The sequence below is a fragment of the Balaenoptera physalus genome, assembly GCF_965194825.1.
Source record: "Balaenoptera physalus genome assembly, chromosome: 2".
Classification (NCBI taxonomy): domain Eukaryota; kingdom Metazoa; phylum Chordata; class Mammalia; order Artiodactyla; family Balaenopteridae; genus Balaenoptera; species Balaenoptera physalus.
The window spans coordinates 172623025-172640637 of record NC_138883.1 but is presented as its reverse complement, the minus strand read 5'-3'; the positions used below and the strand labels follow the sequence as shown (position 1 = coordinate 172640637).

Sequence of the window (17613 nt, the reverse complement as noted above, 5' to 3'; positions counted from 1 at the left end):
CCTATGCAAAAATTAATAGAAATATTAACTGAAGTAGATAATAGACCAAAATGTAAAGCAAAAATCTATAAAACTTCTAGGAGAAAACATAAGAGAAAATATTTTTGACCTTGGCTTGGGCAAAGGTTTTTTTAGCTATGACACAAAAACACAAACCATAAAAGAAAAAATGGATAAGTAAGACATCATTAAATTTAGTTTTTTCTTCTTCAAAAGACAGTGTTAAGAAAATAAAAAGAGAAGTCACAGGAAGGGATAAAACACCTGCAAAACATACACCTGATAACAGGTAAAAGAACGCTTAAGACCCAGTCACTAAGAGAACACACAACCAATAACAGCTGGATAAAAGACCTAAACAGATATTTCACTAGAGAAGATATATGGATGGCAAGTAAGCACATGAAAAGATGCTCAACATCATAAACCATTAGGGATATGAAAATTAAAACCACAAGGAGATATCACTACATACTTATTAGAAGGGGTAAAATAAAAAACAGGACAACACCAAGTGCTGACAGGTGGTAGAACAACTGGACCTCTCATGCGTCACTGATGGGAATATAAACACAGGCAGTGTGGAAAATGGTCTGGCAGCTCCTATCTGGCAAGATATACACTTCCCATGTGTATTATTTTCTAGGATTGTTGTATAAAGTATCACAAACGAGGTGGCTTAAAACAACAGATATCTATCATCTCACACTTCTGGTGGCTAGAAGTGTGAAATCAAGTTGTCCCCTCTTATAAGGATACCAATTAGATTAAGGGCCCACCCTACTCCAGTAGGACCTCATCTTAATTAATTACATCTGCAATGATTTATTTCCAAATAAGATTATGTTCTGGGGTACTGGGGGTTAGGACTTCAACATATCTTTTTGGGGGGACACAATTCCACTCATAACACCATACAACCCAACGATCCTACTCCTAGGCATTTACTTAAGAGAAATGAAAACGTATGTCCTCACAAAGACCTGTATGAAATGTTTACAGCAGCTTTATTCATAGTCACCCAACAATGGAAATGATGGAAACTTTCAACTATAAATGGATAAATTGTGGTACATCCATACAGTGGAATACCACTTGGCAATAAAAGAACCAAACTACTATTACATCCAAGAACACGGATGAATCTCAAAACTTCATGTTAAGTGAAAGAAGCCATACAGGAAAGACTGCAAACTGTATAATACCATTCATCCAACATTCCAGAAAAGGCAAAAACTATGAGGCAAAAATCAGTGGAGTAACTGCAAGAACTAAAGGTGGGAGGAGAGTATTGATCACAAAGGGGCCTGAAACAACCTTTTCAGGTGATGAAAATATTCTCTATTGTCATTGTGGTGGTGGTTAGACAATCATATATATTTGTCAAAATTCATAGAGCTGTACATTAAAAAGAGTAAATTTTACCGTGTGTAAATTATACCTCAAGAAAACTTTCACAAAAATTCTTACATACTGCAGTTTGAAAATCAAAAGTACTTACAAAAATAAGACCCAAGATTCTGTGAGCTCTCACTGTAGGCAGTCTGCATATAAACTATTCAGATTTGAGGAATTAAAGTTTCTAACAAAGATTGTTAGACATATTAGGATTAACTGGAATTAGTGAAGGTCAGTATAGCTTCCCTTGGCTGGTAATCAGGAAAGGAAATCTCCAACAGTCAAGGTTTGTACTTTTGGGGAATGGCCCTCAGATAATTCTAGGGAGCAATCCTCAAGACAACCTGAGATTTAGCAAATCTAAATGTTGAGCAGTAACAAGGCTCCAGCCTGGCCCTTGTGTGAGCCTGGGGCTATTTCTTTGACATCTACCTGAATGTTCACTACCTGTTATTTCTAGTCTCCCAACAGCCCTTCCTGACATGGGCTGTGCTCTGCCTTTCCTACCAGGACAACTATTCTTGCTATTCATTGGTCTTGGGTCTGAACTTATCGTTCAATTGTTGTCTGAACTCAAACATAGACAGTTACTTCTGTGTTTCCTCAATTCAAAGAAGTCATCAGTTGTGAAATTATGATACAGGTACACCTCAGAAATATTGCAGGTTCTCTTTCAGACCACAGCAATAAAGTGAATGTTGCAATAAGGTGAGTCACACGAATTTTTTAGTTTCCCAGTGCATGTAAAAGTTCTGTTTATGCTCTCCTGTAGTCCATTAAGTGTGCAATAGCATTGTACCTAAAAAAACAATGTGCATTCCTTAATTTAAAAAAATACGTTATTGCTAAAAAATGCTAACCACCATCTGAGCCTTCAGCAAGTCATCAAAGGTCACTGATCACCATTAACAAATATAATCGTCATAAGAAAGTTGAACATATTGTGAGAATTCCAAAATGTGACACAGAAACACAAAGTCAGCAAATGCTGTTGGAAGAATGGCACCGATAGACTTGCTCAATGCAGGGTTGACACAAACCGTCAATTTGTAAAAAAAAAAAAGAAAGAGAGAAAGGAAGAAAAGCACATGAAGTCCAATGAAACAAGGTCTGCCATTTCCCCACTATCCGAAAGTGGAGCCTGTGAAACCTTTTGTAAGCTGAAGTGGTGTAAAGTGAAGAAGGAATTATACCTTATCCATCTTGCTAATGGTTGCACAAAATAAACTGAGATACAGCAGAGATGCTTACAGACACCGTTCAAAGCTATAGAGACTTGACGCCGAGATGCTGAATGCAGTCCCCAGGGAAGGAGATGGCGGGGCTCCTCTCCCGGCCTGTATGCTCCCTGCCTTTATAGCAACCTGTTGCGAAACAGACGCTGAACACTAGTTCTGCTTTTTGCCTTTTCTTCATAAAAGCAAAAATCTGCTTCGGAGGATTTCTTTTGGTTAGCGAAAACAGGTACTAGTGTAAGTCTTTCATAAAAGCAAAGTGGTGTAAAGCAAACTATCAAGGGTACTTGTCTGAAGTTTCAATGACAGAATGTACAAGTTTATGTTAAATCGTATTCGATGCATGCCAGTTCTGTTTTTTAGACTGTGTCTCCTGCATGGCTTGACTCCTTCTTGAGCAAGACCAGGGCTCTCTCTCACTTGGCCGTTTCAAGTTTAAGAGACATCTGTCTTCCCCAGGCAAAGGGCCCCAGTCTTCAGGTGCACCCCCCCCCACCCCTTCTCTTTGTAGATCCTCTTAACACACAACAACCACTTATAAGGTGCCTAGCAAGACTCTCACACCTGCCTCAACAGGAAGGTTTGTTTCCTGAGTCTTGAATTCACAGTGAAAACCAAGGCACGACCTACAAAAAAAAAAAAAAAAAAAATCTTAAAATATCCTGTGTCTTTCTCCCTGTTAATTTCCTGTTCTTTCCAGCCTCTTTATTTCCTCTGCTCCTCTCCCACCCCACTCCTATCCCCCGTAAGTCCTTCCCGGCCCCTCTCCCTCTGACCGTTCCCTCTCCCCTTCCTTCTCTTCCTCCTTATGCTCTTACCTGCTCCCCTGCCCTTCTGATTCTTACTTTACTTTTGTGCTTTTGCTACTCTCTCTTTAACTGACTATTATAAGGGATTCAAGTGTATCTTTTTTTAATCTGTTTTTTATTGAAGTATAGTTGAATGACAATGCCGTGTTAATTACTGCTTACAGCAAAGTGACACAGGTATGCATATATACACAGTCTTTTTGATATTCTTTTCCATTATGGTTTATCACAGAAGATTGAATATAGTTCCCTGCGCTCTACAGGAGGACCTTGCTGTTTATCCATTCTATATATAACAGTTTGCATCTGCTACAGGATTGCTGTTCTTATTCAATCAAGTCTTGTGTTCTCAGAAGCCTAGAAGAAAATCTGCCACAAACTTGCCAACTGTATACTCCCCAAGTGCCTCCTCCACTTTTTTATACCAGGCGGACCCAGGCAAAGGACAATACCCTTTATCAGCCTCTGGGCGTGATTCAAGCTCATGCATATTCATGTTTCTACCTCATTAGTAGTCCCCTGGGCTGACTCTGTGTCATCGGGAGAGCATTGAGAATTGTGGAAATCTCAGTTAAACAATGTCCCTTGTCTTTGCATTTGTTTCAATCTATTTTGAAGCACAAGTTTCCAATTGCTCTGTAGAACCGCTAATCAGATTCTTTTCCTATACAGAAAACTGTCTTAAAAACAGCCATTCCAGCAAATGGGCAATGTGCCTTTATCAAAATTCCCAATAAAGACTCAGCTCTCCCTGCCACAAGCAGATCAGAATCATTTTTTGAAATAACGTCTCTAAGAACCTTTCTGTGACACAGCAGGGAAATATCTAACATCTTTTGGAAGGATTTAAAATAATTGTTATAAAAATGTTTGAAGGAATAAACTGATAAGCTGAGTTTTTGGTGATTATTTCTATAATTGGGAAGTAATGATCCTTTAAATAATTCCATCATACTGATTTTTAATATAATTCAACCAGTATCTATCTAGTTTCTCTCATGGCTCTCTCACTGTGCTAAAAACACCAACAGCATGAAAATATTGATTCCTCTCTGCCTTCAAGATTTTCAAGGTAATTAGGGAAAAAAAAGATAGGTATAAAAAAATCATAATATGTGACAGATAACAAGTTTGTTGCCTTCTAGAGTGTAGATATCATGCTTATTTATTTATTTATTTATTTATTTATTTATTTATTTATTTATTTATTTATTTATGGTTGCGTTGGGTCTTCGTTGGTGCACGCGGGCTTTCTCTAGTTGCGGCGAGCGGGGGCTACTCCTGGTTGCTGTGCGCAGGCTTCTCATTGCGGTGGCTTCTCTTGTTGTGGAGCACGGGCTCTAGGCATTTGGGCTTCAGTAGTTGTGGTGTTTGGGCTTCAGTAGTTATGGCTCGTGAGCTCCAGAAGGTAGGCTCATTAGTTGTGGCTCACGGGCTTAGTTGCTCTGCAGCATGTGGGATCTTCCCGAACCAGGGCTCGAACCCGTGTCCCCTGCATCGGCAGGCAGATTCTTAACCACTGCGCCACCAGGGGAGTCCCTGTGCTTTTTAGTTAACGTGTTCTTGTCCCAAATCTAGCTCATTCCTTTGCACACAAAGACACTCAATGAGTGTTTGAAAAATACTGGGTGTTATAAAGAAAATAAAAGAAGCAACGAATCCAGATTACAAAAGTTAGAGACTGCCTTGTGGGGAAAGTAGGGCTTGAGCTGAAACTTAATGCACAGGTAGAATTTGGATCTGTTAAAAGGGGGAGGAATAACATTCCTGCCCCAGGGAACAGCATGAACAGGGTTCAGAGGTGGGAGCAAGTGTGTTCACGCCAACGGAAGGGAAACTGCCTGGAGCAGAATCTCCCCTTTAGCGAGGTCAGGGTTTCATATTCAAAAGACCAATAAGGATAATCATTAATTCTCTCCGTATGGGATCACTCCCATCAGCTTACAAAGAAAGTAACAAGAATTACACCCAGGCCTCAACATGCCATCAATTCCTTCGAATTTAAAAACAAAACAAACAATAAATAGAATCTCTATATTTCCCTCCACCTACCTCCCTATAAAAAGCTGCCTCTACCAGCTTCCTCCAGTTCCTCCCCTCCCATTCTTTCTTTTTTTGTTTAATCGAAATATAGTTGATTTATAATATTGTGTTAGTTTCAGGTATAGAACAAAGTGATTCAGATATATATATATATATATATATATATATATATACATATATATACTTTATATTATTTTCCATTCTAGGCAATTTCAACATATTGAGTATATTCCCTGTGCTATACAGTAAATTCTTGTTGCTTACCTATTTTATATCTAGTAGTGTGTATCTGTGAATCCCAAACTCCTAATTTATCCCCCCCCTTTCCCCTTTGGTAACCATAAGTTTGTTTTCTATGTCTGTGAGTCTGTTTCTGTTTGGTAAATAGATTCATTTGTATTATTTTTTAGATTTCACATATAAGTGGTGCCATACAATATTTGTTTTTCTCTGTCTGACTTACTTCACTTAGTATGAGAATCTCTAGGTCCATCCGTTTTGCTGCAAATGGCAAAATTCCCTTCTTTTTTAGGGCTGAGTTATATTACATTGTATATATGTGCCACATCTTTATCCACTCCTCTGTGGATGGACACTTAGGTTGCTTCCGTGACTCGGCTACTGTAAATAGTGCTGCAGTGAACATTGCCTCCCATTCTTTCCTGAGCTGCCCCATCCAGGTCTCCACCCCTGCTGCACCACCAGTGACATGGACTGTGTAAATCCAGTTCTTGGTCAGTTCTCAACGCCCATCTTGCTGGGCTTCCAGCAGTGTTTGAGATAGCTGACCACTCTAGCCTTCTTGAGACCCTGGTCTCACCTGGCCTCCGGAACCCTAATCTCTTGGTTTTCATTCTCTTTCACTGGCTGTGCATTCTCAGCCTCTTTTACTACTTTCCAATTACCTCCCTGATCTTTAAATGCCAGGTGGTCCAGGGTGCAGACCTAAGTCATTTTCTTGGTGATATATGCAGTCTTCTGGCTTTCAGTGTCATACACCCACAGATGACTCCTAAATGTATAGCTACAGCCTGGACCTCTCCTCTTAATTCTAAACCCATATCCAAGTACAGTTGACCCTTGCACAACGCGGGTTTTAGGGGCACAGACCCTTCTTGGAGTCGAAAATCTGAGTATAATTGGCAGTCGGCCCTCCATATCCGCGGCTCCTCATGGGCGGATTCAGCCAGCCAAGACTATGTAGTGCGCATTTAGGGAAAAAATCCCAGTATAAGTGGGCCTGTGCAGTCCAAACCCATGTGGTTCCAGGGTCAGCTCTATTTACTTGATCTTTTCATTTGGATCACTGAGGGTGTGTCAGACTCAATGTACCCAAAGCTGAACTTCTGATATTCTCACCTAGGGCGGTTCCTCTCATAGGCTCCCCCTTCTCAGAAAAAGGAAACACCATCCTTCCAAGTCCTCAGGCCCCAAACTTTGGAGTCACCCTTGACTCTTTTTTTCCTCCCTCCCATTCACCATCTCATAATCCATCAGCAAATCCAGCTGGTTCTACCTTCACAATATCATCATGTGACCGTTTCTCATCGCTCTGATTCCAACCACCACATTCTCTCTCCCAGATGAATGCACAGCCTTCCAGGTGTTCTTTCTGCTTCCACCTTTGGTCCCCTGAGTCTATCTTCACCCCAGCAACTGGGTGATCCCTTGAAAACATATGTCAAACAGGTCTCTCCTCTGCTCAAAACCCTGCCGTGGCTTCCCAGCGCATTCGGAGTGAAAGCCAGCTGCCCTTCAGCAGCTGACAGGGCCTTCCATGCTCTGACCTCATTATCCATGATCTCTCATGGACCCTGCCCTTCGGCTTTGCCACCTTCCTGCTGTTCCTTGAATTTACCGTGTGTGTCAGCCTCACGCCCTCTGCACTCTTCTTCCAGCTACATACAAAACTTTGCCTGCACAAGGAACACCTTCATAGCCTTCAGGTGTTTGCTCAAATGTCACTTTCTCGGAGAAACCTTCTCTTGCCGCCCTATTTAAAGTTGCACATTCCCACCACCACTTTCTATCCCCTTCCCAGCTTAATTTATTTTATTTTATTTATTTTTTATTTTTATTGGGGTATAGTTGATTTACAATGTTCTGTTAGTTTCAGGTGTATAGCAAAGTGCATCTGTTATACATATACATATATCCACTCCTTTTTAGATTCTTTTCCCATATAGGTCATTACAGAGTAATGAGTAGAGTTCCCTGTGCTATACTGTAGGTCCTTATTAGTTATCTATCCAGCTTAATTTTTTTTTCTATAGCGTAGCCATAACGAATGCTATCAAACATACTATATGCCTTTCTATTGTTCTTCTCTTCTCTTCTCTTCTCTTTCTTTCCTTCCTTTCCTGTTTGACTCCTTGGTCTAGAATATGCATCGGATAAAGGCAGGGATTTTTCTCTGTTGTGTTCACTGTTGTATTCTCAGGAACTAGAATAGAACAGGGCCTGGAACAAAGAATGTACTTGAGAAATATTGTTAAGTGAATAAATCTCCATTTTACTGATGGGAAAAACTGAGCCTTAGAGGAGATGAATAATTTGGCCAAGGTTACTCAGCTGCTAAGCAGGGAATATAGAACACAAACTCCCATCATTTGGTCTGGGGACCTGATCACTGTAATATTTGGTCCTCTGGTAGGCAAAGCAAGCATTCTTTGTCTTACACAGGGCATGGAACTGTTCTCCAGGCATTTTTCATTATATTATTTTATAACTTCCATATGTGGAAAAATTTGATTTTTTCCCATTGTTGGGAGTTACAACTTGCTCAAAAATAAATGACAATGAAAGAACATATTAATTCTAAATCCACATGTCACTTTGTAGGTTACAAAAAAAAGTTTTATTTGGGAATTCAGTTCTATTTTGAGAAGATAAGAAAAGTCAGGAATTGAATTAAATTTATTATCCAAAGTAGTACAATAGATCAGAAAAATTTCATGAAAGAAGAAATATTCAGAGTTGTTCATGACTTGGCTTACCTATTTTCATCCTAATCATACAAAGAACATAGCTAATTAGGAAAAAATTATCTAGACATATGTTTTGATAGCTGTTCATAACCAATAATATTTAAGACCCAGGTCTTTCTAAAACCTTAAGAAGCTAAATACTATTTCTGAAGATGTGTACAGTTCTTCTTTTCAAGTAATAACTCTGATCAGTAACTATAATCATGAGAAAATGCATTATTCTATAAAAGTAAACTTCCCCTGCCTCTATATATTTTCTTAATTTTCAGCTCAGCTGAATTCACTAAATTGGCTCCTTATGACAACTGTTTGAGGGAAAAGAAAGCCATTTGAAAAATAAAAATTGTATATATTTACAGTATGTAACATGCTGATTTGATACACACATACATAGTGAAATGATTACTACAGTCAAGCTAATTAACATAATCTCACATAGTTGCCATTTTGTCTGTGTGTGTGTGTGTGTGTGTGTGTGTGTGTGTGTGTGATGAGAGCACTTGAAATCTATTCTTTTAGGAAATTTCCAATACACAATACAATATTGTTAACTATAGTCACCATGCTGTATATTATATCTCTAGGCTTATTCTTCCTACATAACTGCATCTTAGTACTCCTTGACCAGCATTTCTCCATTTCCCCTGCCTTCCTGCCCCTAGTAATGGCCATTCTGTTCTCTGCTTCTGTGTATTTGACTCTTTTAGATTCCACGTATAAGTGCGATCATGCAGTTCTGTTCTTTCTGTCTGACTTATTTCATATTTTCATAATGTCCTCCAGGTTCATCCACATTGTTGCAAACGGCAGGTTTTGTTTTGTTTCTTTGGCCGCGATATGCAGCATGTGGGATCTTAGTTCCCCGACCAGAGATGGAACCCGTGCCCCCAGCAGTGGGAGCGTGGAGTCTTAACCACTGGACTGCCAGGGAAGTCCCTCTTTTACTTTTTAAGGCTGAGTAATATTCCATTGTATATACACATCACAATTTCTTTACTCATGGACAGACATTTAGGCTGTTTTCTTGATACACAATCTTGGCAATTGTGAATAATTCTGCAGTGAACATGGGGGTGCAGATATTGTATCTCTTCAAAGTACTGATTTCATTTCCTTTGTGTGTACACCCAGAAGAGGGATTGCTGGATCATACGGTAGTTCTATTTTTAAGAAAACAATTTCTTAAAAAAAGACGTAACTTTGAATTTTAATCAAGGAAAAACCAGAGGTCTGGGTCTGAGGGAGGAAGCCTTACATAACTTGTTATATTGGACGGGGCCTGCTGGTGCTATGGCTTGGGCTATAGTGTTTGCTATGTGGGGCATATGGGACGTGAGTAGTCCATAGATGTCCATTCAATGAGGATTAAGTATCTGTGGTCCAGGCAGAATTTGCTAGAGATGGAGAGGAACATGTGGATATGAGAGGAATATAATGAAAGCAATGGGTTGTTTTTGTGACCCAAGTGGATGTAGGGCCCGAGAGGAAATGAAGATTACCTAAAGTGGTAGGACTGAGAGTGTCAGGGGTCCGCTTGATAAGGGGGGGGGGGGGTGAGTAGGGAAGTTGAGAGTAAAAAGGGAAGTTCTGCTTTTAATTGGTCACGTTGATAAACTGTCTCTCAGAAAGATTAAGCATATCTCTAAGCCATGAATATCATTAATCATTCTGAAAATCGATTTCCATAGTACTGGGTTCCTCCTATTCTGTGAGAAAATTTTAATTGCTGATCTGATTCATCAGTAGCATGTGGGACCCTCCCAGTTTCCTATTTCATTCTGAGTTGGTTGTAGCAAGTTGAATTTTTCTGGGAATTTTTCCATTTCACTTAAATTTTCAGATAAAGTTGTTCCTAGTGTTTCTGTATTCTCTTTTGAGTATCTTTGAGTATCAATAGTTATGCCTCCATTTTCATTCCTAATATTTTTTTTACTTTGTCTCTCTTTCTGTCTCTCATCATTCTGGACAAAGTTTTGTCCATTTTATTGGTCTTTTAAAGAAAAAGATAGTTTCATTCTATCTTTGCATTTCTTTCATTTATCCTTTTAAGTAGTTGTTTATGCACTCAAGTAGATGAGAGCAGGTGGCCTAAGCAGTTGTTGAGAGGAACGATCTGGGAAAAGCAGGTGCATGTCAAAGTACAGTTTCTTGCAATGTGTCTCAGCTGTTGACTTGCAGAAGGGCAGTCATCAGGTCAAGCTGGAATCAGAACAAGGCAGGTTGTTTCGGTGACTGAGAAGCACCTGGAGAGGATTACAAAACAACTCCAGAAACGAGCCTTCAGCTACCCCAGAAGGACTCTGCGCTTTTATCAGTCATTCTTTCTCTCTTTCCTTATCAAGTTTAACTCCTTATTAATTTAACATTATCCAGCTACAGTTAATATTAGGTAGCATTTGGTGGAACCCATAAAAGAATGTTATTGCTCGAAGAGCATTTTTTAAAGCCCAGGAATCATTAGCACTTCAAACGTATGGCAATGCTCTAGGCAGGGTTAATAAGCAAGCTTTCTCTGGCAAGATTTAATATTAACTGCATTTTGGACTTTAGGTGCAAGCCCAGAGTGGACTGAGCAGTCCTCCCTTTGCAGCCAAGATGGGACAGCAGCAGAAAAACCATTAATGCTGTAATTTTTAGATATAGCATATATGTATACACACACCTCTCTCTATATACATGTATATATGTGTGTGTGTGTGTGTGTGTGTAATAGTGCTGTAATTTTTACATGGAACATGCATTTATCTAGATTTATGTTGCAATAAAATCATTAACCACTAAATCCAGAGGAAATAGCCTGCAGTGAGTTAAATATCTTGTCCAAAGTCACAAAGCTAGTTGGTAGCAGAGCCATGATTTAGATCCCTTCTGCCCTAGCCTAGTCTTTTTTCTATAATTCCATGGACTTACTTTATTGCATTGCTTAAAAGGCAGGTAAGTATATATAAATGGCATTCAACTAGTTATTACCAGTTCAAGCATTTTAAGGGATACTTCCTGTTAATAGAAATGTATCTGGAATGTAGAGCAAGAAGAAAAAAAAGTTGAAGCAAAATGTAGAGTGTTCTCAGTGAATTGGCCACTTGTTTTCTGTGTTAGTTATTCGAATCAGGAAGCATATAGGAATTATCTTTATTATGCTTACATGCAGAGATTGTTTGTTTACTCATTAATATTTACTATTAAGACATCTTAATATTTTTGACAGGATGAACGTCTGAGTGTTTTTTCCCCTCCCTTTGCTTTTAGAGATTTTAGTTTTAATGTACAGGAAGACAGTCAGGAAATCCTCTTTTTCTGGTTTTGGATTTATGTAAAGAAAAAGACGTAAAACTCAGATCTTTGCATCATGCCCTAGTTGTTTATGTGACTAACAGCTGTTCCTTTTGACTCTCAGGCGATATTTAGTTGCAGATATTAATCACCACTATATTATAGAGTCCCTTCGATTTTAAAATGATGAATAACAAAGAGCAGGTGTTTTGTAAAAAAGGAAATCAAACATTTGAGGCAACACATATATTAAAGGTTTTGAAATGACAACTCTCCTGAATTTTAAACTGTCTAGAAATGGCAAAGTGTTCAGTTACATCATGAAGCACGGCTCTGGTGTGGAGTTTGCCAAATGCTTTGTAGCAGATAACTCACTATTAAAGGGGAGAGTGTTCATTTTTCTTAGTGGTGCTATTAGCATATTTAATGAAGTGATTCCATTCCTGTGCTCACAAATGTTCGTGCAAAGAGGCTATTTTAAAGTAACAGCTCATGATCTTGCTTATAGCACATGCTTTTTGATTTGGGTCTGTCATTTTGATCCTTTCTAAGTACTACTAATTTTAAAAGGTACATATACGCTGTATTTGCTTGGCAAGACATACATCTTTTCACAAAACACTTCCACAAATGAGTTCTATAAGTCTCTTCATTGAAAAGCATTATCTTCATGGTTATAGAATATTGCATTAGTGTGATGCAACAGTGGTGCAATGCAGTTAAGCAAAATAAAGGAAACACTATTATATGCATATCATTATGCTGTTTAAGTGATAAAATTAGTGTGCCGTATTCTTGACTTTGTTTTTCTTTTCCTAGTTTTTCAGTAATCAGGTCATCACAGTTTAATGAAGACTTACTACCCCTTGAGTTGTGTGGGAGCTAGGTTATTAAACTAACGGAATTCCTTCTTAGGCCTGGCTTCTTCTGGTTTACCTAAGTAGCTGATGAGCTTGTATGTGATACCTCCCCAAGGCCTCCATCTTCTGCCCGCCCTCACATCTGTAAGTTTTATACTAAAGAACATCTGTCCATCTGCATATCAGTCCATCTATTTATATTCTGGATTGTATGGGCAAAATTCTGTCCCCTGGTGTACACACACATTCTCCCAGTTACTCAGTTATACACCAATCTAGGTACTGCTGGGAAGGGATTTTGCAAATCAAAGGAAGGTCTCAAATCAGTTGACCTTAAGATTGGGAGATGATCTGGGTGGACCTGACCTAATCACATGAGCACTCTAAATCTGAGTCTAGAGGCAGAGGTGGATGTGGGTGGAGATGAAGGGGGGCAGAGATTAGAAGCACCAAAGGGTTTGATGGGTGCTTGCTCACTAGATGATGGAAAAGGCCTCACAGTAAGGTATGTGGGCAGCTTTTAAGAGCTGAGAGTGCCTCCCAGTTCAGCCAAAGGAAAATGGGAACCTCAGTCCTACAACCACAAGGAACTGAATTCTGCCAACAGGACCTTGAGCTCCAAATGAAGTGAGCCATGAGTCCTGCCAAGATCTTGATTTCTGCTTTGTGGGACCTTGGGTAGAGAATCCATCCAGGCCGTGCCTGACTAAAGCAGTGATGAGCTAATATATATGGGCTAATTCTGTGGTAATTAGTTATGCAGCAACAGATAACTAATACACTGATTTAGAACCTGGTCAACCTTAGCTTCTTTAGCATCCTAAAGCCTTTGTCCTTTTTCCCCCGCCTCTCATTCTTATTTGAAACCAGAAGCAAAAAAGCAGAAATCACATACGTACTTTGATCCCTCAGTTCAGGACGTGAGACCAGTAGCAATTTATTGAATCTATTGTGGGTTTTATGTTTAATTGCAAAGGGTTCTGGCTTGTTTATAATCAGGATTTCCCTTGAGACGACTGGTATCACCTGTCGCAGCTACCCTCCATGCTGGAGTTCCTTACCTCTGATGCAGGGGCAGATTATTTGCAAAGATGGCTACAACAACTCCTCCAATCGTACATAGCATCCTTGTACTCAGGTCCCTTTGAAATATGACCACCGCTTTACCATCAAGGGGTGGAGCCCCCAAACCTTGAATTTGGGCTAGATCTGTGATATTTTCGAACGACAGAATGTAGCAAGATGACCTTGAGGTTAGACCTCGGGAGGCCCGATGGCTTCCTCTTTCACCCTCTTGGACCAGCTGCCCCGGGAGGAAGTCACCGTGAGCCTGCACCTGAGGGACCCAAGCAGACAGCTCCAGTCAACATCTGGACTTTGAGGCCACCCAGGACAAGCTGGTCCCTAGCCAACCTCCCAGTGACAGACGCATGGTAGAGCCAAACAGAGCAGAAACCAGAGCAGAAACAAGGTATCCCAGCTGAGCCTCATTCAAATTGCCAACCCACAGCACTGTGAGCAAATCATTCATTCTTATGTTAAGCCACTACGTTTTGATGGGATGTGTTATGCATTAATAGATAGCTGATACAGATATTAAAGAACATGACATTTAAAATATGAATTGAAAATTAAGATTTTATTTCTTTTTGAAAGGATTATTCTCCATTCAAATGGTCACGGACACAGTGCAAAATTTAAGATACAGAACAGTATACATATAAAAATAAATGTCCCTCCTCTAGGGCACTGTTAAGCCTTTCTCATCTGTTTGGAGTTCTGCAGGATGATGGTTCGGGCATAAAGCAACTATTTCAAGATTGTGTATAAGGAAAATGACCAAGTGGAAGATAAAGGACAACATATGTCATTCCAAATTGATTTGCTTTGTTCTGCTTTATGTCCCCACATGTTCATCTCTGCTTTCCTCAGTTTTCCTTAGGAATGAATTTAAAAGGCCCCCTATGTCAAAGCAAGAGGCTGAGGTTGAAGTTGAGTGTATGCGTGGTCTTGCGGGTGAGTGTTATAAGATGGAAAATTATTATGTATGCTTTGCAGTAGAGTACGATTAGAGAATCTATCACCAGTGATTGGTTAAAGGACTCAAAAGCCACTCAGGGGAGCATTTTCTTTGTTTTGTATATGGAGAAAGTGAGCAAAGGGCCTCTATATACCTGGTGAAGTGTGTCAGCCCAATGGTAGAAACCCAAGGAGGTGCTACCGGCTCACCTGACCTTCCTGGGATTCCGTCCACATCCAGAATATGGAATCTACAGGACATCAGGTTCAGGCTGAGAGTTACGTGTCACCTGACATACTCCTGGGAAGTCTAGCTGTGCCCTGAAAATCCAGGCTTATTTATTGGACAAACATCTATCATGCCTCTACTGTGGTCCAGGCACTGTTGATAGAGGCTGTGGATACAAGTATAAACATCACTCTGGTCCATAATCTTTAAGTTCTTATTTCCGGAGTCCACCCACAGTGACTCCAGGGGCCCCAAGCCAAATTGGATACTTGATCCTACCTGGATTAAAATCCCCCTAAGATTCTCAGGAATGTGAAATACAAGCCCCAAACAGTAGACTTAATGAATGGGTGTTGGCATCCTATCTTTTAATAAAGCTTTGACTCAAGAAGTTCAAAGTAAATATTTGATGTACTTTTTTGTTTTTGGTTTAAAAGAAATAATGGTTCCTGATACAAAGGTAAGGCCAAGGCTGAGATCCTTGAGCATGAATACCTCAGTCTATGGAATAAGCTGTTTCTGTTTCTCACCAGGGCAGGGAAAAGGCTGTGTGGTCACTTATCACGTCTAGACACTCTGTCCACTGCCCTGGCATCATAGTAGTTTGTCCAGGCTGCTTTGAGGGGGGGTACATTATAGGCTCACTGGTGGGTCCGTGCTTTTCCAGTGTTAGAGTCTAGAATCTAATGCATGCTTCTTGTATTAGTCTGCTGAGCTGCCATAACAGTGGCTTAAACAAGTCATTTATTTTCTCACAGTTTTGGAGGCTGGAAGTCCAAGATCAAGGAGTCAGCAGTGTCGGTTTCTGGTGAGGGCTCTTCCTGGCTTGCAGATGACTACCTTCTAGCTGTGTCCTCACATGGCCTCCTTGTGTGCGCAGAGAGACAGATCTCTGGTATCTCTTCCTCTTCTTATAAGGTCACCAGTCCTACTGGATTAGGTCCCCAACCTCATGACCTCATTTAACCTTAATTTCCTCCCTAAAGGCCCCATCTCCAAATACAGTCACATCGGGGGTTAGGGTTTCAACATATGAATTTGGGGAAGACACAATTCAGTCCCTAACATTTCTTATTTGCCAGATACTGGGTTAAGCAGGCGGCTGTAAAGATATGTATATCTATCAAGTATAAACTCTGCTCAAGGAGAGCACATATTTATAATACAGTGCACTAATTATAAGGCCATGCTAGGTATGGGAAGGGCAGAAGAGGTCCATTCAGTTTGAGCAGGTCAGGAAGTCTTCTCAGAGCAACTTGGATCTCAGAGAGGAGAGAAGCTCTTGGGTGTTGGGGGTGGGTATGAAGGTGTGCTGGGCAGAGAGGAGGCTTGTAGAAAAGCCTAACAGGTGACAAATTCTTTCATCCAGTCCTCACAGTCACAAAACAGGGCCGTTTAGCAAATACAACACTCTGGCTGAGTGGCACCACGGGTGTTTGTTTGGGGGATGCAGCAAGAGCCCAGGGAAGTCGTCAAGGTGATATCAAGAGGTATGCTGCTCTATGGGGTACTGTACGAAGGAGCTTGAACTTGGTCAGGTAGTAGGGATCGGGCACCCCTTAAAGGGTTTTGAGAGCAGATGTGCAAGTGGAATGTTCACTGGGGAAGCAGTTTGGAGGAAAAGCATATGTGAGATTGGGGCCTGCGGACACCTGGGGGGCTACCGCCACAGTGTGTTGACAGACCCCGAAGGCCAGCTGGGGCAGAGCCAGTGGGATAGGGACCAGGAGGGCTATCAAGCCGTCACGTAGAAGGTGCAGGACTCGGAATTGTCTCCCATGTGGGGAGTGAGGGGAAAATCTAGGCTGGATCCCAGGTTCCGGTTTAGTGACTGGTGGATCCATTGTCAAGAACAGAACCAACACAACCCAAGAATGGGAGAGAAGTAAGACTTGCGGGAAACACCGTGGAGAAATTTCACACAGGTCAATTTCTTGGGCTGGGAAGGAGCCCATCTCTCTAAATCCTGTGGCAGGTGACCCCACCTCTCAGTGGGCTTCAAGGCCTAGGGATGACGAGGCCCTTGAAGTGCTGTGACTTTCCAGCATCTTTGGAGTAAGTAATTAGTTTACCAAAATCCATAATTGATATGACTTTTCTGTGTGATCATGACCCAAGCTGTTTCAGTCAGAAAAGCTTCCCAGTAAATAAGCCCTTATTCATCTGTTGCCAAGAAAATTAAAAAGCTTTTGCTCTAAAATCCATTACCTGCTGTCTTTATTGTTTGTTACTCTGAAACATATCTCCCATTTTTTTACCTGCTGTGATTCACGTAGGTTGTAATCTAAGAGTCTCGGGGTTGGGCAGAGAAGCGATTTGCTGCAAGGGAGCTGAGAAAAACGAAAATCCGAGAGGAAAAAAGAGGTAAAACAAACCCTTTTCTCCTTCGCGTAAGTTTAAATCTCCAATTACCCTTTGAAGAGCGACGGGGAGGGGGAGGAGTCTGAGCAAATTCCCAGGTCACTGGGTTTCAGGCTCTGGCTGGACAGTACATCTGATTCCGTGTCCCTCTGAGTTTTCTTCGGTGACCTGTTGGCAGAATTTCAATGGGGACAGTCTCTCTGAATGTCACAGGCGTGGAGTGGCGATGGAGGCCAGACACCCACAAACCAAACAGTCCCGAGTACTTGCGGTCGTGTGTGTGTGTGTGTGTGTGTGTGTGTGTGTGTGTGAGAGAGAGAGAGAGAGACAGACAGAGACAGAGAGACAGAGAGAACGACAGAGACAGAGATCTTTGATTGTGGGCCTCGCAAACGGGCG

General features: G+C 40.8%; 1 protein-coding gene across 1 annotated transcript in view; it reads left to right on the top strand.

Moving 5' to 3' along the window:
* The window catches only part of FAM107B (family with sequence similarity 107 member B), a 219513-nt gene that overhangs the window by 119403 nt on the left and 82497 nt on the right, over nt 1–17613 (top strand). The window lies entirely within an intron of this gene.